The sequence below is a fragment of the Carcharhinus amblyrhynchos genome, unplaced genomic scaffold, assembly GCF_965287045.1.
Source record: "Carcharhinus amblyrhynchos unplaced genomic scaffold, sCarAmb.v2.hapA scaffold_37, whole genome shotgun sequence".
NCBI lineage: Eukaryota > Metazoa > Chordata > Chondrichthyes > Carcharhiniformes > Carcharhinidae > Carcharhinus > Carcharhinus amblyrhynchos.
The window spans coordinates 4,416,723-4,439,882 of NW_027649778.1; the positions used below are offsets into that span (position 1 = coordinate 4,416,723).

General features: G+C 43.4%; 1 protein-coding gene across 7 annotated transcripts in view; it reads left to right on the top strand.

Moving 5' to 3' along the window:
* The window catches only part of sipa1l3 (signal-induced proliferation-associated 1 like 3), a 242,620-nt gene that overhangs the window by 692 nt on the left and 218,768 nt on the right, over positions 1–23,160 (top strand). For 6 of the 7 annotated variants that reach the window (XR_013889960.1, XM_080218305.1, XM_080218303.1 and 3 more), the window contains exon 1: positions 62–286. The exons of the other annotated variant lie outside the window; for it this stretch is intronic. The gene's annotated coding sequence lies outside the window, so the exon portion shown is untranslated. Of the gene's footprint in view, positions 1–61; positions 287–23,160 lie in introns of those variants that run through there. 7 annotated transcript variants of the gene reach the window in all.

Below are 23,160 nucleotides of genomic sequence, written 5' to 3' on the forward strand. Positions count from 1 at the left end.
GCGGCTGGGCGATGCGGGGGAGGTGGAGCCATCGAACAACGGGGCTCAGTTGGAGGCGATGAGGAGTGACATTGAGAGGAGGCGGTCTGTTGCTGAGGTACGGCGGAGAGTCCCCAAAACGGCTGAGTCGGGGTGGTTGGAGGTGAACAAGTTCCTCCCGGAGAGTTTCCAGTGTTTGGCGGCGCCGTGTGAAAGGTGGAAGTCGCTGGTTTGGGGCCTGTGAAGGGATCAGCTCCCTTGGTCCAGAGCTTGAGCTGGTTGTCGCCTCGGGTGGTGACAGGCGAAGGTAAGAAGGGAAACCTTCATCTCTCGTCCCTTGCTGCTGCAAACTCTCCATAATCCCATAGACAACCATAACGAATATAAAACCAAAAGTAATGTAAAAGTCACCACTTTAACCTTCTTTTAAAAGTTAATTTAACTCAAAATTCCCAACTCCTGTGGCAGTGAATTCAAGACTTGGAGATGCCGGCGTTGGATTGGGGTAAACACATAAGAAGTTCAACCTGTTGGACTTTAACCTGGTGTTGTGAGACCTCTTGCACTGAATTCAACCCAGGAACTGTTGCACATGTAAAGTTTGTTTCCATGTGTTTTGTTCTGCTTGGTACGTGTGTGTGATTTTTTTTAAAGTAAAATTTTGCGAAAACGTAACCTTTGAAGCAGCTCTAAACTGTCTTAACTCTATCGAAGTTGTTTTCAATTATTTTTAAAACGCCACACATCTAATATTCTTAAAGGCATATACAGGGAGGTGGTGTCAATTGAGTGGGATGGGACCTTCATCACTAACTTATTACATAATTCTGCGGGAAGCAATTAAATTCTCTTTTTCTGTTTATGCTGCCTGGCAATTTGACATGTGCCGATTTGTGGTTCCAGCTTTTGTGCAGAGTGGTAAAATTTGAAGAGGATATATCGTTGTTCAAACTAACAAATGGGCTTTTCCTTTAACTCTGGGGTATTGAACTCATTGTCTGGATTCTGATATTCTTACAAAAGCAATTACAATTTTGTAATTGTAGTAGCAATTACAAAAGAATACGCACACATTGAAGATTAATATTTTTCTAAGATTGTTTAGCTATGCTTTTTTTGTTGGAGACTAGCGACAGTGAAAAATAATAATTTAAGATTAATATTTTGGTAAAACAGCTGAGAAAATAATTTAAAAATTATTTAGACTTACATTTAGGGTAGTGGTCTTTTTTCTGTTTGAAGCTGTTTTTAATAAACACTGCTCATCTTTTTACCATTGCTGCGGTAACTTGTAGTTCACCTTTTCCCATTACTGTGCACTTGGCAAAGCTTTTGTTACAGAGTTGAGCAAATGAATGAATTTGCTTTAAAAGTCCCTTCAAAAGCTAGAAGATTTCAAAGCCAGAAAATGCCAGTGAATTATTCACTGGCATATAAATACAACTTCTGTTTATTTATAGAAGTTCTCACAGTCTCAGGAATTTCAAAACCCTTTACAGCCAATTGAGTACTTTTGAAGTGTAGTTGCTGTTGCAATGTAGGAAATAAACAAAAGTAAATATGCCTGAGAGCACTGACCCTGTCGGTTGTGGCAAACTATTTTTCTAACAGTAGTCATGAAGTATCACTTTGAAATGTTTCTTTTTACTTGTTATATCAAGTTGCCTCTCCCAGCAACACACTTATTGTGTAATCTAACACAAGAGCTTGAAAGCTTCAGCCTTATTCTTGAGTTGTGTAATAAAGACAAGGTGTAGGTAAATATTTTCAGACTTTTTTTTGGTGTAGCAAAGTAAACATCATCCATATGGATATATTTAATCGTTATTTGTTCACTGCTACATTTGAGAATTTGAACTTGGATGTTTATAAACTTATTGATTGACTTGGACTCAGTTTCAAAGATGAATTTTTCACGTTATGCTAGTGTGTGCACAATGAATGATCGCACACACTGCTTCCTGATCTGAGATGTTTGGTACTGGAGAGAAGCACTAACTAGAGCTTGGCTGATAGGTAGGGAACTTGGAGAGGGAAAGGGAGCTGTGTTCCCCTCATTCACACGGATAGTGATGCGAGATGATCTCTTTCAAAGAAAAAATGTGCATGAGTGAGGATGTAGCAAGACTCCAAAGTATGCCTCCACTTTTGTCAATTACATTTCTTTGGAGTGCAGTGATGTAGGCAAAAACACCAAGTTATTTTGTGCACAGCAAGGTATAACAATCAGCAATGTGATTGAATCTGTTTTTCTTAGTATTGGGAGAAGAATGTTTGCCAGGGCATTCCTTGCTCTCGTAGTTATGCAACAAGATTCTTCACCCTTCAACTAGGATAGCGATTTGATGTCTCATCTGCAGGAATGAATCACTTGATCCACTGCGTTTTGTACTGCCAGCCTAAATTTTGTATTGTGTAAAGGCAAAAGTGTGACCAACCTGAGCTGAACTGACTGAAAAATTTAACTACACAGTCAATAGTGATCCTAAATAAAAATAGGAAATACTGCTCAGACCAGCACCATCTATGGAGAGAGCATAATGTTCAGTGATCTGTTCTGTCCAGGTCTCCTAAATGAGCACCGCCCAGTGCTTGTCCACTGCCTGTATTTCCAGCTATCATTGCAAATCTGTCTGATTTTTGCACCTTCCCAGCCTCCTATGTGAATCCTAAATGGATCAAGAGCTGAATTCCAGATCCCATAAGACTATTATGGTCGTGGTGACACAGTCGTTCGCATAGCACCAGGGATCCGGGTTCGATTCTGGCTTGGGCCACTGTCTGTGTGGAGTTTGCACGTTTTCCTTGTGTCTGCGTGGGTTTTGACCTGGTGCTCTGGTTTCCTCCCATCGTCTGAAAGACTTGCTGGTGAGTCGCAAAAACCCAGCTTGCAGGTGCAGCAGGTGGTCAGGAAGGCGAATGGGATGCTGGCCTTCATAGCGAAGGGGATTGAATATAAAAGTAGGGAGGTCTTGCTGCAGCTGTATAGGGCATTGGTGAGGCCGCAACTGGAGTACTGTGTGCATTTTTGGGCGCCGCACCTGCGCAAAGATATTTTGGCCTTGGAGGGAGTGCAGAGGAGGTTTACTAGGCTGATACCGGAGTTGAGGGGGTTGAGCTATGAGGAGAGGCTGAATAAACTGGGCTTGTACTCGTTAGAGTTTAGAAGAATGAGAGGAGATCTCATTGAGACGTATAAGATGATGAATGGGATGGATAGGATAGAGGTGGAGAGACTCTTCCCGCTCAAAAAAGACAATAGGACTAGGGGGCACAGCCTCAAGATAAAAGGGGGGCGGTTTAGAACAGAGTTGAGGAGGAACTTCTTCACTCAAAGGGTGGTGAATCTCTGGAATTCTCTGCCCGTTGAAGTGGTGGAGGCTGCCTCGCTAAATATTTTTAAGACACGGGTTGATGGGTTTTTGATAGGAGAGGGGATTAAGGGTTATGGGGAGAGGGCGGGAAAGTGGAACTGAGCAGCGACAGATCAGCCATGATCTTATTGAATGGCGGGGCAGGCTCGAAGGGCTGGATGGCCTACTCCTGCTCCTATTTCTTATGTTCTTATGTTCTTATGTTAGGGTGCATTGGCTATGCTAAATTCTCCTCAGCGTACCTGAACAGGTGCCTGAATGTGGCGACTCGGGGATTTTCACAGTAAAATGTAAATCTACTTGTAACTCATTAATAAACTTCATTCAATGAAAAGCAGAGGCGTTCTCCCAGCTGTCCTGGTCAACATTTATCCCTCAACCCGTTTTAGTAAAACTTCTTATCCAATTGTTTTATGTGGGATCTTGTGTGCAATTTGGCTGCTGCATTTCCCCGCATTGGAACAGTACTTGCACTTCAGAAGTACTTCATTTGGTTGCAAAGTGCTTTGAGATGGCATAAGATTGTGGAAGGCGCCATTAATGCAAGTTTTTCATTCCAAGTAGATTTGTAATTGGACATGATGCCTTCTTTTGTGTTTTGTTTAGGCCAGCTACTTGCTGGGTTTTTCTAACTGAACGGGGGAATCCCATCATGTAATCCAGCCCCCCCATCCATTGACTCTGTTTATACTTCTTGCTGCCTTGGAAAAGCAGCCAGCATAATCAAGGATTCTCTCATTCTACCTTCTTCCTTTTGGGGAAAAAGATACAAAAGTCTGAGGTGACGTATCAACTGACTGAAGAATAGCTTCTTCCCTGCTGTCACTTTTGAATGGACCTACCTCTCATTAAGTTGATCTTTCTCTACACCTTAGCTATGACTGTAACTCTATATTCTGCGCCATCTCCTTTCCTTCTCTATAAATGGTATGCTTTGTCTGTATAGTGTGCAAGAATCAATACTTTTCATTATGTTAATACATGTGACAATAATAAATCAAATCCAGGCAGGGCGGCACGGTAGCACAGTGGTTAGCGTTGCTGCTTCACAGCTCCAGGGTCCTGGGTTTGATTCCTGGCTCAGGTCACTGTCTGTGGAGTTTGCACATTCTCCTCGTGTCTGTGTGGGTTTCCTCTGGGTGCTCCGGTTTCCTCCACAGTCCAAAGATGAGCAGGCTAGGTTGATTGGCCATGCTAAGAAATTGCCCCTTAGTGTCCAGGGATGCGTAGGTTAGAGGGATTAGTGGGTATAATATGTAGGGATGTTGGTGGGGTAGGGCCTGGGTGGGATTGTATTCGGTGCAGACTCAATGGGCTGAAGGGCCTGTTTCTGTACTGTAGGGTTCTATCGTTATTCTGCCTTGTAACGTTGCTTCAGGTGCAGATTGTCCTATTGGAGTTGTCTTGCTTAGATATTTTAACTATGATTTAATGCCAGAGGAGGATTAGACACTTGTGCTTTTTTTCTAAAAAAGTTTGACTAGACATGTAATACATTCAGGCAAACATATAGGCCTGAACGACTGAACATTTAGCCCATCAAAACGTGCTGACAGATTGAATAGCTGTCACTTTCTTTCAAAAGGAGGGAATGGCGCAATCATCTGATAGGATTATTAAATGTGAAAGGAGTTTCCCTCTACCACCTTCAAATGGTTTCATATCCCGAAGCTTTTCATGTTTCAGAGGATCTGTGATTTATGACCTGTTTGAACAGGAATGTTAACAGCCTCAGACCCCATTTCAGGAGCTGCTTATGAGGTGTAGGAGGACCATCTGTTAGTTACCTTGTCCTGAAAGCTTATGTGCTGTAGAAGCACCATCTTGCTATCTAGCCATTTTAAAGAGTTAGGTAGATAATTTCCTGACACTTCATTGAAAGGTTGTCTTTAAACATCTTGCTGCATTACTCAAAGTTGGACTGAACTGGTTTTAGCGTGTACTGGTTTCAGTGTGTTCAGGTTATATCTGAATTATTGCAACCCTAAGGTTCAGTGCATTTGTGCTACAATAGTTAATTATTAACACAAGGAATTCATCTGGAAGTTGAAATTGTTTCTGTTTAGTGCTGCCTTTGTCTCTAAGAACGTTGAAATCTCTCTTGTCTTCCAATCCTCTCCAGCTGTCACTGGAAGACACACTCGAACATTGAAACTGAGTAAGTATTTTGTGCAGGGCTGGGCTCTGAGACATCCTTGCAAATGTTGAAGCAAAGATACGTAAAAGTCAGCACAATCCCAAATGACCCTAGGCTGCTATCCCCTTTGAGCAGGGGAGAGCCGACTGGTGGTGTTTAACGTGAGGATCACGTGAAGGGCACAGTGGAGAAGGCGGGCATGTGGATACATGAAGGTGGACAGGTTTAAGGAGCCGAGGTGGCCGCTGTCAGTAGTGGAGTAAATGAGGGGAGGGTTTGGGAGAGGGTTAGCAATGTAATAGGGGACTAAAGAGAGAGAGGTGAAGATGTGAAGGGATTTTAAATAACTGGAGCTGAGGCATTGGATGTGTGGGACTTGATCAAGAGCCAGTGTAGCAAAGACTGATAATGCATGACGTGCTGCTGACTTTTGTGGGGTTGGAGTGGGACAATGGGTATGTCTTGTGGGGACCCCTCACTCACCCTTGCAGGTTGGACTGCCAGTTTGACATGGCCTGCATATGAGTAGCATTCACAGCAAGCGCAATGCTACAGTTAGCCCTCAAGCCCTTGGGTTCAGAAGACAAAAAGTCGACCAGATTTAGTGACTGATGTTGGAAATTGGGTGAGGACTACCTTTCAGCTTTGATGTAATTTTCTTCTCCCATCCCGTTGTTTCTTATTTGCTTCTTGACTTGTGTGGATGATTGAACAAAGAAGCAGAGCATTTAAAAGTGGGGAAGAAAATTCATAAGAACGTAGGACCTAGGGGCAGGAGTAGGCCATCTGGCCCCTCGAACCTGCTCTGCCATTCAATAAGATCATAGATGATATTTTCGTGGACTCAGCTCCACTTACCCGCCCACTCACCATAACTCTTAATTCCTTTACTGTTCAAAAATCTATCTAGCCTTGCCTTAAAAACATTCAATGAGGTAGCGTCAACTGCTTCACTGGGTAGGGAATTCCACAGATTGACAACCTTTGGGTGAAGAAGTTCCTCCTCAACTCAGTCCTAAACCTGTTACCCCTTATTTTGAGGCTATGCCCCCTAGTTCTAGTTTTGCCTGCCCAGTGGAAACAACTTCCCTGCTTCTATCTTACCTATTCCCTTCATAATCTTATGTTTTCTATAAGATCTCCCCTCATTCTTCTGAATTCCAATGAGTATAGCTCCAGTCTAATCAATCTATCCTTATAAGCCAGATCTCTCAACTCCAGAATCAACCTAGTTAATCTCTGCATCCCTTCCAGTACCAGTAAGGAGATCAAAACTGTACACAGTACTCCAGGTGTGGCCTCACCAGCACCTTATACAGCTGCAACATAACCCCACTGTTTTTAAACTCCATACCTCTAGTAATGAAGGACAAAATTCCATTTGCTGCTTTAATTACATGCGGCACCTGCAAACCAACTCCTTGTGATTCTTGCACAAGGACACCCAGGTCCCTCTGCACAGCAGCGTGCTTCATCCTTGCTTAGTGTACCTTGATGGCGGTGTACATCAAACCTATTCTCTTACTGGGTGCTGAGGCTCTTTGGTTTGTGAAGTTGGGTTCAACTACTGCATCATTCCAAGGAATGAATGAAAAATGTGTTTGGGGATAAAATTAAAAATCCATGAATACATTTTCTTGAAAGCTGTGACTATAAGCTGAGCTGATTTCTTATGCTTGAGCCCTATTTCTTGGGGATTCTTTGGCCTGGGGGCTTGTAATCTTTCCTCTTGCTGCAGATATAGACAGAATCAGTTGATTCTGGAAAAGGAGCATTTTAGAGCTTTGATTGAGACAAGCTTTGTTATCACCATGACTTTTGACCTATAAGGAATCGTTTTGTACAGTTGACATTGTATCATCATTCAGGGAGTGCACCGAGGATGGCCAGTGTGGGAAATGGAAACCGTTTGTGGGCAGCAAATAATGTACTTTTGAGGTTGGGGTTGAGACATGTCGTAGGACAAAGTGACAAGGCTTCACTCTGGCTTTAACCCATGCCATATATAAGCTGCGAGTGTTGACATTGTGGCATTTATTCCAAGCTTCTGACATCCCTTTAAGTAAATGATGAGTAATTTATGAAAATGAATTTGTACAGCAGGCTTCAGTTCTGTGGCCAGAGCTTTTAATAACAGAAGATTGATTTACTGGTGGCTCAGAAGGTGCTGAGTAGGGATGATGCAGGGAAATTGCAGATGTTCGATTAGTATAGAACAGCATCGCTGCTGGTTTGAGAATTGAAGATCTGCTTGCACCCCTCTGAATTGTGGTGGGGTTTATTCTTTGGTGAAGCAGGAAAGAGGCAAAGGATGAATTGCAAAGATTTCTTTTAAAAACCAAGTACAAATGGCATGCTGTTTGCGCAGTTGCACCTGCCAACAGAGCATTTCTTACTCTGCAGTTACAAGCAGTGATAGATGATGACATTTCCAGCATCGCAGCATTTTGCCTTTGTATGGATGGTGACCACCCCCCTCGGTTGGGGTGCCTAACCCCTGCTGCTCTGTAATTTAAAGAGGATTTGACCCGACTGTTTTACAGAAGCTTCACACCGGGGAGTTTCACGGCTGCTGAGCAGTGTTTGGCTGGCATTCTTCAAGAGTCTTGATCGAGTCTGTGTTTATCACTTTCCTGTGGTACCTGCCGAGTGATTGATGGCTATATATTGGCTCCTTCAGGTTCCTCCTTTTATAAAACAAAAACAATATAGCTTTGCACGTAGTGTTGATTGAAAGGTGCCACTGTTGGGATTTCAAGTGAATAAATAAGCCAGCAGCAGTGATCGGCATCAAACTGACCTCTTAGACAATTACTATAGACTGCAGAATATAATAACTACCTTGAGCTGCCCTCCTTTCAGCCAAAGACTTGTCATTAATATCAAATATTTCTTGCCCTGATCCTCAAGGGTTTGATTGTACCTCAGTTTAAACAATCTAGTCTTAATTCTGTGGAGCACTGAGTTTGCTGGCTTGCTGTGCTGGTGGGTTAGCCAGCTGCGGTGATTGGAGGGGCCCCGTGACAGTGACATTTGTTTTAAAACATGTTCTTGATTTCTGGGAGTACACAGAGGGATGTGATGATTGTAAAAATTTGTGGTTGTGCAAAATGCAAGCTGAACTTGTGACGTTTTCCCAAGCAGTCTGCACATTTATTTTTGGAATGTGCACACTACTGGCAAAGCAATTTGTTTTATTCTTTCATGGAATATGGACGTCAGTGCCAAGGTCAGCATTTGTTTCCCATCCCAAATTGTCTTTGCTAGTCTATTTCAGAGAGCAGTTGACCCCATTGCTGTGGCCCTTAAGTCACATGTAGGCCAGATGCAGGTAAGGACAGCAGATTCCCTTCCTGAAAGGGACGTGAGTGAACCAGATAGGTTTTTACAACAACTGACAATAATCATCATGGTTACCACAGAGACTAGCTTCATATTCCAGATTTAGTAGTTAACTGAATTTTAAATTCCACCAGTGCCGTGGTGGGGCTTGAACTCGAGCGTTAGGCTAGGTCTCTGGATTAGTAGTCGAACAACATGCCCACTGTGCCCCTTACAAAGTTACTGTCTGCCCATTGTTTTCCTGAGATGGCAGTAGGCTTTCTTGAATTGCTGAAGTTTCAGAATCTTGTGGTTATGGCGTGAAAGATCAGGCACCACCTTCTACCAGAGCCCGAGCCCTCGCCCCTCCCACTTCAAAATTTGTCTCAAGATTCTCTGGAGAGGTAGGAAAAAATTGGTAGAGTTCAGTAACATGCTCAAGTAATGTCCTCCATATGTAAGCTAGACGGCTGATATTTTTGTGTGGGGCACTGAATTCTGAGGGAATCTGAGCGAAGCTTGTACGTATCATCCTGTTTATTTCCCAGATACAGACTGCCAGATTTTGGAGTGTTGCAGGACATTGAGGGAAAGGTGGATCTGCTGTGATTTCATTGAAAGAGCAAGTCGACTCCTCCTCCTGTGCGGTAGATATTCCCTGATTTGTCCTTTTCCTTCCAGCTGGAGTCATAGAAACCTGCAGAAAAGGAGGATATTTGGCTTGTACTGATTCTTTGAAAGAGCAGTCGCAACCACACTCCCACATGTTGTGTGTAAATTCCTCCTCCTGTCCAACTCCCTTTTGAAAATTATTTTTGGAATCTGTTTCCACCATCTCTTCCAAGTTGAGCATTCCAAACACCGGAGTGAAGATGTTGCATCTGACCTGTCTGTTTTTTTTTGCTCTCTCTCTCTCTCTCTCTCTCTGCCAATGATTTTAAATCTGTGATCTCCAGTTATGAACCTACTCATTTGAGGGAATTTTTTTCTCTGTCTACTCTACCAAAACTGCATTAGATCACAACAAAGGGCTAAAAAACATTAAGGTCACTTATCACATGTTTTTCGCCAACTTATTGAACTGGGGTAATTCAGGACAAACTGGATGGGGATTTTCTGTCTGTGACCAAGCAATATCTTTCAAACATACTTGAAATTCCCAGAAAATGTTGGGGAGATTTAAGAGGTTGGGGGGGGGCTGGTGGTGGGGTTACTTAAACCATTCAAGTTCAAATCTGTGATGCATACATTCTAACAAAAGAGCTTCCTGACATCTGGTCCACGCACACCAAAAGATCCAGCAAATGATGACTGCTTCAAAGGGAGTACAGTTTGTATATTTTATGATTAGACTGTAATGCATTAATTCTCACTGTCTCGTGAGAATTGAGTCTTTTTAAGACTTGGCATACATCAACTCTCAACAAAACATCAATTTTTTTAAAATCTTGATTTTTAATTGCTAGTTATGATTTCTGTGTCGAGTGAATTGGGTAACTGATGACATTTAGTCACGCATGGAATTCCCCCACCCCCCCCCCCCAAAAAAAAATAAAAAGATGCTGACCTCCTTTCTCCAAGAGGTTTGGCAGATCTACTCCTCCTCTATTCCCAGCTCAGGGCAGAGAGCACGTTTCACAGCAAGCATCAAGATGTTAGGAGGCATCCACTTGCGTGCGTTAGCTTGCCGCTGTGCGCTGAATGACTGAAGTAGTAGAATTCTTCCCTTGTGGGTGATGGGTCAAGTATGTTGTGGCTGGGACTTGAACCACTGCTTTGTGAAGCTGATAGGAATTGATTTTTGTGGATTGAAGTCACAAATCGAGTAATGAACCTGTAACTGTGGGAATGCGGGGGTGTGACTGACCCATGCAGACCAGCGAATACATCCCGTTGCCAAATGTGCTCTGCCCCTGGTGTGATTCAAAAACAGTAAGATTTCTCTTTTATTCTCAGTTTGAACCAGTGATTTATCGGTTGAAGACTCTGGGTCTGTACTTTGTTGGAGTTTAGAAGGATGAGGGGAGGAATCTTTTAAAACAGATGAAGAGGAATTTCTTCAGCTAGAGAGTGGTGAATCTGTGGAACTCTTTGCTGCAGAAGGCTGTGGAGGCCAGGTCATTGAGTGTCTTCAAGACAGAGATAGGTTCTTGATTAATAAGGGGGTCAGGGGTTATGGGGAAAGGGCAGGAGAATGGGGTGAGAAAAATACCAGCCATGTTTGAATGGCGGAGTGGACTTGATGGGCCGAGTGGCCTAATTCTGCTGCGTCTTATGGTCTAAATAATGCACCAGCTTGATTCAGTTTCTAAATACTGCGGCATGGAGTGACTTTCAGGGTCAACGACCCTCAACACACATGGAGGACAATGTGCGTTCTTGGACTACATGCTGAAACTTACTTTACTTTAAATTATAGACATTGCCTTGGTGGCTTGAAGCACATACCACCCTGCGAGCTCTTTTCTCAGTTGATCTGACACCTGAGACTAATTTGATGATGTTGTCTGGTGTGTTGCTTTGAATTCTGTTGCAGTGTTCACTGGGTTGTTTCCATGGTACAAGCTGCTTTTCATAGAATCATAGAAACCCTACAGTGCAGAAGGAGGCCATTTGGCCCATTGAGCCTGCAGCAAGAACAATCTCGCCCAGGCTCTATCTCCATAACCCCATATTTACCCTGCTAATTTCCCTGGCACTAAGGGGCAATTTAATATGGTGAACCTAACCCCCACATCTTTGGACTGTGGGAGGAAACCGGAGCTTTGGTAGTGTCTGTCCATAAAGAGCGCACTGTAAAACACAGTTTGTAAACTGCCATACAAACCTTTTCATTCTCCCCCGAATGTGACTTTGTAACTCCCAACAGTTCAGTTGTTCATTGCTCTTTATGATAAAATAAGATCCAAGTTCAGTCTTGACGCTATTGATAATGTTCAAGGTCAAAGGAACATTCCTATCACCTGAGCGAGTGACTGTGGCCACTTTGACTTAGTATAGAAATGAATGATAACTTGTATTGTTTGACTATTTGTTGAATTTAGGTTTAAGTCGTCCAAAGCATTCCTGGTACACTGTGACAGTATCTGTTCATTGCGATATATTTGTCAACTTATTGCACCCAGGAAAGGGTGTAATTGTTTATGTTTGTTTTAAATTGTACCTCCATTTAAAAGTATAGAATTTTTTTGGAAAGTTGTACAAAACATTTTGGGTGTCCAAACTTCAGACTACATTCTGGTGAAAGGGCTGTGTTGTTATATTTGAGAGGCTGGATGAAGGAGGAATGGCTGCTTTGAGAGTGTGTTGAAGCAACATTGCTTACACATCATAGAGTCCTAAAGTGCAGAGGCAGGCCATTCAGCCCATCGAGTCTGTACTGACCACAACCCCGGCCAAATCCTATCCCCATAACCCCATGCATTTACCCTAGATATGCCCCCCTAGTGTCAGGGGGACATTTTAGCATAGCCAATCCATCTAACACCTTTGGAGTGTTGGAGAAATTGGAGCACCTGGAGGAAACACACAAGGAGAATGTGCAAACTCCACACAGTCACTCAAGCTGGCAATCGAACCCGGGCCCGTGGTGATGTGAGGCAGCAGTGCGAATCACTGTGCCACAGTGCCGCCCTATATGCTTACATAGTATTGGATAGTTTGTGTTTATAAAACTAGGTCCTAAAATCTCTACAGTGCAGGAGGAATCCATTCGGACCATTGAGTCTGCACTGAATCTCTGACGGTGTGTCTTATCCAGGCCCCCTCTCCCGTCCTATCCTCATAACCCCAAACATGGCCAATCCATTTAACCTACACATCTTGGAACACAAAAGGTCAATGTAGCCACCTAATGTGCACATTTTGGGAGTAGGGAGGAAACCAGTGCACCTGGAGGAAACCCACACAAATATGGGGAGCACTTGCAAGCTCCGCATAGACCGGCATCTAAAGCTGGAATAGAACCTGGTGCTGTGAGGCAGCAGTACAAACCACTGTGCCCCCCCCATGTTGTATGGTACCAAACTGTTAAAGCTTCTTGAGGTGGGCAAGTGGGATCAACTTAATTGGTCATAAGTACCATTTCATTTTTTTTTTGCTACCACGTGAAAAGGATTATTTGCTGGTAAGTCATTAAGCTTCAAGTTCAAAGGAGTGCCAGCTAAATATAGAATACTTGATCTCTTGGAATGTATTGTCACTCAGTGCTGCTCTGCGGAAGGATCTGTACTTATGTTCTGTTGAAGTGGCTCTTAGAGTTTGAATTTAATTCCTTTTAGGGAAGGAAATTTGCCACCCTTATCCAGTCTGGTCTACGTGTGATTCCAGAACCACCGGAATATGGTTGACTCTCGATTGCCCTCAGGCAACTAGGGATTGGCAATAAATGCTGGCTGGCCAGCCAGCAATGCCCATGCCCCATGAACAAACCAAAAAAAAAATTATTTCAACCTTTTGGGCCTAATGCTCCATCCATTTTGAAAATAATGGTTCAGAAAATGACTCATATACTTTTTAAGCACTGTCATTTTGCAGTCAGCTCATTGGTGGCTAAGCTTGTATGAGTTTCATGTCAGGATCATAGTAAGACTGAAAATGTTAGCTCTGTCCGCCGTCCACAGGTGCTGTCAGACCGGCTGAGATTTTCCGACATTTTTCTGTTTTTGGGTGTGACCTGTTATCCCTTTGTGCTCTTGTGTCCCATTTTCTTGTACACCGTGTTTGAGAATGGTGAGCAGAAGCTTTCCCCCTGGAAGGAAGGGCTCTGGGCTTTGCTTCCTGCTCCTTTTGTGGAGTCTTGGTTAAGATGTCACTAAAGGATCATAGTACGAAGTGTCTTGCTCTCCTGTGTCCGGTTGAACTGTGAAAAGCATCCAGCCATATAATTTAGTTTGTTGTTCCATTCTTGGGCCATGCCTGATAATGTTTCAAGAGATTTCTAAATCAAATGGTTGCTGTGATGAAGGAGGTTGTTAGCAAGTGAGCAATAACAATGGTGTGCTGGTGACTGTCAAGTACTTCACTGTAGAAGAGTCTTAATATCAGTGTACCATGAGTCAGACAAGTACCTTTCCATTTTGCTATTTGTTGGTGAAGCATGTGCGTGTGTGTTTGAGACGCACAATTAGGGACCCTAGTTATTAGAGGGAGTGAGTGTATAATTATCTATAATGCAGCTAACCCAGTACATCTACTCTGGTAGAATGACTGTTATGCAAATTGAATACTCCTGGATCAGGAAGAGTTAGCAGCAGGAAAAAAGAATTAGAAGGTTATTTTGTATATAAAAAAGAACTTCAAGAATGTGTTTTTCTAACCCACAGAATTATAACCATCAAAATATTTTGAAATTTGATTTAAAAATTGACATTTTTCATCAATTTTTGTTTTTGCTGTCTACTGTTTCACAAGTGGTAATGATTCCTTCTCCAAGTTAATTTCTCATTTATTCCCCTCACTCACTGCCTCCTGATGCCAACAAACCACCTTCATTAGAACTGTCAAGTAAAGTTTTATTTATTAGTCACAAGTAAGGCTTACATTTGCAGTAACTTCACTGCAGTGTTAAATTCCCCTAGTTGCCACAGTCTGGCACCTGTTTGGGTCAATGCACTTAACCAGCACATCTTTTAGACTGAGAGGAAACCCATGTAGACACAGGGAGAATGTGCAATCTCCACACAGTGACCCAAGCTAGGAATCGAACCTGGGTCCCTGGCGATGTGAAGCAGTGGTGCTAACCACTGTCCTCCTGTGCCTCAAAGCTTGTGAGCACATTGCAATATATGAAGTCAAAATGGCATTTAAAACACGTAAACAATTTAGAATGACGAAGGCCAGTAGTTTTTTTGTTTTATTGCATGACAGACAAAAAGGAATGTAAATGTGCTTCAGTATAAACTCTTGGGCTTCTGTGCAAAATAGAGGAATTTAACTTATTCAGTCTTTGCAAATCAGCAATCCTGAGAATGAGGAAAGGCAAATCAGCTCAGCAGACCTCTTGAGAGTCCACTGTGCATGATTTGTCCTGGTGAATTGTTGCTTTGTGGGGGTTCACTTGCCCTATTTACACTAGCTGCTACTTTCAGATGGCTGTTGTAGATGAGCCCCAGCTTTTGCATCATTTCATATACCTGATCCTAAGCTGCCACTGCAAGATTTATTCTTAAAGAAACTTGTTCTCTCCTTGGCATCCATGCTTGTTGTTGAGGCACAAGTGAATAATGCTACTGTAAGGCTTGTTTAGAGTTTAAACTGTCAAATACACTGATTCAAAATGACACCACAAGGCTGTTCGGCCTGTCCTGTCTGCTCTGACTCTCCAAATTACCTGGGACCATTCCCACGCCTCCACCCCATAACCCTGCACGTTCCTCCTTTTCAGATAACAATCCAATTGCTCCTCCAATTGAACCTGTCTCCAGCACACTCTTGGGCAGTGCATTCCAGATGCCAATCATGCTGTGTGTGCAAAAAGTGTCTCCTTGTGTCTTTGCTTCTTTTGCCAGTTAACTTGGAACAATAGAACAAGCGAAGCATAGTAGTAACTTAACAGTTGTTAATCTTAACCAGCTTCTTGTTGCAAGTTACTTTCTTCATGTTGCACGTCTGCTAGGCAAAATTTTGCGAATTTGATTTTCGTCACCAGTCAATTATGTAAGTACTGGTTCAGCTAATGTTAACTTATACCGATGCCCTTATTTTCACTTCATTTACAAGCATTGCAGCAATTTACCAAATTAAGCTGAGACACACCCAAGTCAAATTGTTGGTTAACATCACGTAAAATTGTTTAACTTTCTCCTAATGTGCATTTGCCACCCAAGGATATGAATTTTGTGCCATTTTGTCATGACTTGAAATCATAGAATCCCTACAGTGCTGAAAAAGGCCATTTGACTCATTGAATCTGCATTGATTCTTTGAAAGAGCATCTTACAGGCCCACCCTATCCCTGTAGCCCCATGCATTTACCATGCCTAATCCACATCTTTGGACACTAAGGGGCAATTTAGCATGGCGAATCCATCTAATATGCATATGTTTGGACTATGGGAGGAAACCAGAGCACCTGAAGGAGATCAGCGCAGACACAGGGATAATGTGCAGACTCCACATGGTTGCCTGAGGCTGGAATTGAACTCGGGTCTTGGGCACTGTAAAGCAGCAATGCTAACCACTGTCAAACCTGCTTCAAACGTTATTCCTGAAACTTTGCTGATACAACATGGGCTCCAATGTTAAATCTGTCATCCCCTCATGAATCTTTGGGAGCAAGTTTTTTTATGATCGCTGGCACACTGGCACCTGTACTGGGGAAAGTGGAACCTGTACCATTGGGACCATTTTCACCAGAACCGTGCAGAAACCTGTGTTCTGGTGAGTCATATATTTAGGGCGATAGAGAGATGTGATAGCGAGTTTTTAAAAAAATTCATGTTCTTTGTAGCTCCTTGATGTCATCATTGCCAAGCTGTTGCTGAGCAATCCTTTTGATGCTCCTTAAGTGGCTTAAATGAGGGCTGTTTAGTTTGACTTTGGGAATTAGTTTTATGACTGTGCATTGTCAGGAGGAAGAATGTTTGCAGGTAGGTGACAAGAACTCTGGACAGGGTCATCTGGACTCAAGGTCAGCTTTTTTCTGTCCTTACAGATGCTGCCAGACCTGCTGAGATTTTCCAGCATTTTCTCTTTTGGCTTCAAATTCCAGCATCTGCAGTAATTTGCTTCTAGATAAGAACTCTTTCATTTTTAGTTCTGAGCAGCAGGTTTTAGTTTTAGAAGGGACATCAGACTGAAAGCAATGTCTTTCTCTCTCTCCCTGGTTTTGGGAAATTCTGCTAGTTAGCTGAAAGCAAGATGTCTTGCCTTCCTACAGTAAAAAATCTGCTGTTGGTGACTTGACTGCTTGGCATTCTGGGAAGCTGTTCTGGGTGTATCCAGAAGATTGCCAAGAGTTACAAGCTGAGAAGTCAGGATTTTCAATTCTCCAACTATATGACTCAGTTCCAGTATCACGTGAGCATTAGTCTTTGCTGTGTTAAACCCGTGAAAAGGATTTTTTTGTCAAAAGGAAGTTTTTGTTTGATTAGGACCTCTTAGATATATTTGCTAAATACATTATCATGGATGTAATTGATAAAACATATTGCTAATTTTCTTTCCATACATGTTAAGTATGTTCTTAATCTTTGTTTGATAAAAGCTCCCTAGTGGGTCATTTGAATTATATCTGAGATGAAACCTATCATGCTTATTCTAGCCAAATTCACGGTGCAAAACTTGTGATCCAGTTTCCATAAAACACTGGAGTTTGAGCTGAACTAACAGAAAATTTCAAACAAAATTGTGAGTGCGAGGGATCGAGTGAGGGAAGTTGTGATACCGTAAAGGGAGAGGGCAAGGCTGGAGAACAAGTTAACAGTAAGAGTAATGATGACCAGAGTGTGTAGGAAGGGGCTGTGTACAAAGAGTTATTACATAAGGTTAAATGTCATGCGATCCAGGGTGAGGTAGCCATCTGGAGACAAAATTGGCTTGATGACAGAAGACAGAGGCTGGTTGTAGAGAGTTTTTCAAACTGGAGGCCTGTGACCAGTCATATGCCTCAGGAATTGATGCTGGGTCCCTGTTATTTATCATTTTATATTAACAATTTGGATGAGAATATGGGAGGCATGGTTAGTAAGTTTGCTGGTGATGCCAAGATTGGCATAGTGGACAGTGAAGAAAGTTATCTAGGATTGCAATGGGATCTTAATCAGTTGGGCCAGTGAACCGATGAATGGAGTTTAATTTAGATAAATGCAAAGTGATGCATTTTGCTAGATTGAACCAGGGCAGAACTTACTCAGTTAATGGTACGACGTTGGGGAGAGTTGTAGAACAAAAATTTCGGGTACATATTTGTAGCTTCTTGAAAGTGGAGTCACAGGTGGGCAGAATGGTGGCTAAGGCATTCAACATGCTTGGTTTCATCGGTCAGAATATTGAATACAGGAATTAGGACGATTGCTGAAGGTGTACAAGACATTGGTAAGGCCACAGTACAGTTTTGGTCACACTATTATAGAAAGGATATTATTAAACTAGAAAGATTGCAGAAAAGATTCACTGGGATGTCTGCATGTTCTCCCCACGTCTACGTGGGTTACCTCCGGGTACTCTGGTTTCCTCCCACTGTGTGGGTTAGGTTGATTGGCCATGCTAAATTGACCTTATGGGGATTAGCAGGGTGAATATGTGAAGGTGCAGGAATAGGGCCTGAATGGGATTGTGGTTGGTGCAGACTCAATGGGCCGAATGGCCTCCTTTTGAACTGTAGGGATGTTATTGGTGGAAAGGCAAATTGTGCGGAGGGTGGGGAGAGTCTACAGAAGGATCTAGATAGGCTGGGTGAATGGGCCAGGAAATGGCAAATGGAATTTAATGTTGGCAAGTGTGAGGTGGTCCACTTTGGTAGGAATAATGGTAGGAAGGATTATTACTTACGTGGAGAAAAACTGCAGCAGGCGACAGTGCAGAGGGACCTCGGGGTCCTTGTGCATGAGTCGCAAAAACCCAGCTTGCAGGTGCAGCAGGTGGTCAGGAAGGCGAATGGGATGCTGGCCTTCATAGCGAGGGGGATTGAATATAAAAGTAGGGAGGTCTTGCTGCAGCTGTATAGGGCATTGGTGAGGCTGCAGCTGGAGTACTGTGTGCAGTTTTGGGCGCCGTACTTACGCAAGGATATTTTGGCCTTGGAGGGAGTGCAGAGGAGGTTTACTAGGCTGATGCCGGAGTTGAGCTATGAGGAGAGGCTGAATAAATTAGGCTTGTACTCGTTAGAGTTTAGAAGAATGAGGGGAGATCTCATTGAGACGCATAAGATGATGAATGGGATGGATAGGATAGAGGTGGAGAGACTCTTCCCGCTCAGAAAGGATAGTAGGACTAGGGGGCACAGCCTCAAGATAAAGGGGGGGGGGCGGTTTAGAACAGAGTTGAGGAGGAACTTCTTCACTCAAAGGGTGGTGAACCTCTGGAATTCTCTGCCCGTTGAAGTGGTGGAGGCTACCTCGCTAAATATTTTTAAGACGCGGGTTGATGGGTTTTTGATAAGAGAGGGGATTAAGGGTTATGGGGAGAGGGCGGGAAAGTGGAACTGAGCCATGACAGATCAGCCATGATCTTATTGAATGGCGGGGCAGGCTCGAAGGGCTAGTTGGCCTACTCCTGCTCCTATTTCTTATGTTCTTATGATCATAACATGCTTCAGTTTCGTGTTCATTTTTAAGGAGAGAGTGGTAGATTGAAGATTAATATTTTTAAACTTAAGTAAGAGGCAATTATGAGGGCATAAGGACAAGTGGATAAAGTGAACTGGGAAATTCAGATAAGGCGTAGGTCAGTAAAGATGCAGTGCAAGGCATTTGAGATATTTTCAGAATAATCAGGATATGTTTTAGTAAGAGAAATAATCGAGGAGATGGATGACGCATCTGTGGCTAATGCAGTTCGAGTGTATCAAATTTTTAAAAAGTGCATACAATTCCATGAAGTGTCATGGCCGATCAGAAGAATGGACAAATGTATAAAAACAGCGAAGAATAAAAAGCTAAAAGAATGAGGTTGAGAGCAGTTTTCCTTTTAAAAAAAAAGCTAAGAATTTCTACAACTGTTAAAAAAGAGAATAACTCAAATGAGCAGTGATTCCCTCGTGAGAGTCAAGGGAATTAATAATGGAAAATAAGGAAATGGCATTTATTTTGTCATCTGTCGTCACTGTAGAGGGTACAAACTCAAATAAATCGAGGTGGGAGGAAAGGGGAACTTAATTGCAATCATTGGAGAAAGTATACTGAGAAAGTTATTAGATGTAAAAGTTGACAAGCCCCCTGTTCCTGATGGATTGCATCCCAGGGTCTTAAAAGAAGTGGCTGCTGAGATAGTAAATACATTGGTTTTGATTTTCCAATATTCCTTAGATTTTGCAGAATGTCTGAATTGGTTTAGGAAAATAGTGAATATAATTCCTCAGTTCAAGAAAGGAGGGGGACTAAAAGTTGAGGGGACTGAACTATGAGGAGAGGCTGAATAAACTAGGCTTGTATTCGTTAGAGTTTAGAAGAATGAGGGGAGATCTCATTGAGACATATAAGATGATGAATGGGATGGATAGGATAGAGGTGGAGAGTCTCTTCCCGCTCAAAGTAAAGTAGGACTAGAGGGCACAGTCTCAAGATAAGGGGGGGGGGGGAGCAGTTTAGAACAGAGTTGAGGAGGAACTTCTTCACTCAAAGGGTGGTGAATCTCTGGAATTCTCTGCCCGTTGAAGTGGTGGAGGCTGCCTCGCTAAATATATTTAAGACGCGGGTAGATAGGTTTTTGATAGGCAAGGGGAATTAAGGGTTATGGGGAGAAGGCGGGAAAGTGGAACTAAGCCACGACAGATCAGCCATGATCTTACTGAATGGCGGGGCAGCTCGATGGCCTACTCCTGCTCCTATTTCTTATGTTCTTAAGTAGGAAAGTATGGGCCAATCAGCCTAAAAGTGGGAAAACGGTGGAATCTATCATTGAGGTAGTTATAATTGGTCACTTTATAAATCTTCTGGTAATCAGGCAGAGTCAACATGGTTTTGTGAAAGGGAAATTGTGTTTAACTAAACTCTATTGTGGATATAGATGTGTAGATTTCCAGAAGACTTTTAACAAGATGCCACAAAGGAGACTGCAGAATAAGGGCTCATGATGTTAGGAGAAACATACTATGGATAAAAGATCTGTTAGTTAACAAGGAGCAAAGTTGGCACTAAAAAGGTCATTTTTTTCAGGTTGGCAAGATGTCATGGATGGCATTCCATGGTGAGAATGTGAATTATTTTCAGTGACTTGGATGAAGAGACCAAACGTATGTTTGCAAAATTTACTGACAACAAAAAGATAGGAAGGAAAGTACGAGGGAGCGAGCTATCTTGGATCTGGTGCTATGTAATGAGGCGGGTAGAATTAGGGACCTTGCGGTGAAGGATCCTCTTGGAGAGAGTGATCATTGTATGTTGGAGTTTCTGGTGCAGATGGAGGAGGAGAAAGTGGGTTCCCGGACACGCGTCCTTTGTTTGAATAGAGGGGAGTATGGTAGGATGAGAGAAGAATTGGCAAATGTGGACTGGGGGAGTGCGTTGGAAGGTAGGTCTGCTGAGGAGCAGTGGAGGATCTTTAAGGAGATCTTTCTTGGTGCTCAGCAGAAATTTATTCCGATGGTTAAAAAGGACAGTAGGAAGAGAGGTAATAAGCCGTGGATAACGAAGGAGGTGAAGGAAAGTGTTAAATTAAAAGCGGAGGAATTTAGAGTAGCTAAGAGCAGTGGGCGAGAAGAGGATTGGGAAAGGTTTAAATGTCAACAAAGATTGACAAAGAAGTTGATAAAGGAGGGTAGGAGAAGCTATGAGGCTGGGCTAGCACTTAATATAAAAAAGGATAGCAAGAGTTTTTATAAATATATAAAAAGGAAGAGGCTGGCTAGGGTGAACGTTGGTCCTTTAGAGGATGAGAAAGGGGAGCTAGTGGTAGGGGATGGGGATATGGCTAAGGTCTTGAATAACTTTTTTGTTTCTGTCTTCACGGAGGAGGACGTGAATAATTTGCCGGGTGTTAGAGATGGAAAGGTGGTAGGAATGGAGGGTCTTAATGACATTACTGTTACTAGAGAGGTGGTGCTCGACAGACTGGAGGGGCTGATTGTGGACAAGTCCCCAGGACCGGATGGAATGCATCCGAGGGTTCTGAAAGAAATGGCGGAGGTTATAGTGGATGCCTTGGTGGTTATTTTCCAGACGTCGCTGGATTCCGGGGAAGTGCCGGAAGATTGGAAAACGGCTAATGTTACGCCGTTGTTTAAGAAGGGTGCCAGGCAAAAGGCGGGGAATTATAGGCCGGTTAGTTTAACGTCTGTGGTAGGTAAAATGTTAGAATCCGTCATTAAGGAGGAAATTGCGAGGCACCTTGAAGGGAATTGCTTGATAGGGCGGACGCAACACGGTTTCATTAAAGGGAAGTCGTGTCTGACAAATTTACTGGAGTTCTATGAGGATGTGTCTAGGGCAGTGGATAGAGGAGAGCCGGTGGATGTGGTCTTTCTGGATTTTCAGAAGGCGTTTGACAAGGTACCTCACAAGAGGTTATTGCAGAAGGTCAGGGGACATGGAGTTGGGGGTAGGGTGTTAGCGTGGATAGAGGATTGGTTGTCAAATAGGAGGCAGAGAGTGGGGGTCAATGGGTGCTATTCGGATTGGCGGTTGGTGACTAGTGGGGTGCCCCAGGGGTCGGTGCTGGGGCCTCAGCTATTTACCATTTATATAGATGATCTGGAGGAGGGAACCGAGTGCAGGGTGTCGAAATTTGCTGATGACACCAAGATTGGGGGAAAGGCAAATTGTGCGGAGGGTGTGGAGAGTCTGCAGAAGGATCTAGATAGGCTGGGCGAATGGGCCAGGAAATGGCAAATGGAATTTAATGTTGGCAAGTGTGAGGTGGTCCACTTTGGTAGGAAGAATGGTAGGAAGGACTATTACTTACGTGGCGAAAAACTGCAGCAGGCGACGGTGCAGAGGGACCTCGGGGTCCTTGTGCATGAGTCGCAAAAACCCAGCTTGCAGGTGCAGCAGGTGGTCAGGAAGGCGAATGGGATGCTGGCCTTCATAGCGAGGGGGATTGAATATAAAAGTAGGGAGGTCTTGCTGCAGCTGTATAGGGCATTGGTGAGGCCGCAGCTGGAGTACTGTGTGCAGTTTTGGGCACCGCACCTGCGCAAGGATATTTTGGCCCTGGAGGGAGTGCAGAGGAGGTTTACTAGGCTGATACCGGAGTTGAGGGGATTGAGCTATGAGGAGAGGCTGAATAAACTAGGCTTGTACTCGTTAGAGTTTAGAAGAATGAGGGGAGATCTCATTGAGACGTATAAGATGATGAATGGGATGGATAGGATAGAGGTGGAGAGACTCTTCCCGCTCAAAAAAGACAGTAGGACTAGGGGGCACAGCCTCAAGATAAAGGGGAGGCGGTTTAGAACGGAGTTGAGGAGGAACTTCTTCACTCAAAGGGTGGTGAATCTCTGGAATTCTCTGCCCGTTGAAGTGGTGGAGGCTGCCTCGCTAAATATTTTTAAGAAGCGGGCTGATGGGTTCTTGATAAGAGAGGGGATTAAGGGTTATGGGGAGAGGGCGGGAAAGTGGAACTGAGCCACAACAGATCAGCCATGATCTTATTGAATGGCGGGGCAGGCTCGAAGGGCTAGATGGCCTACTCCTGCTCCTATTTCTTATGTGAAGAAGATGTGAGGAGTCTCCAGAGGGATATATGTATGTT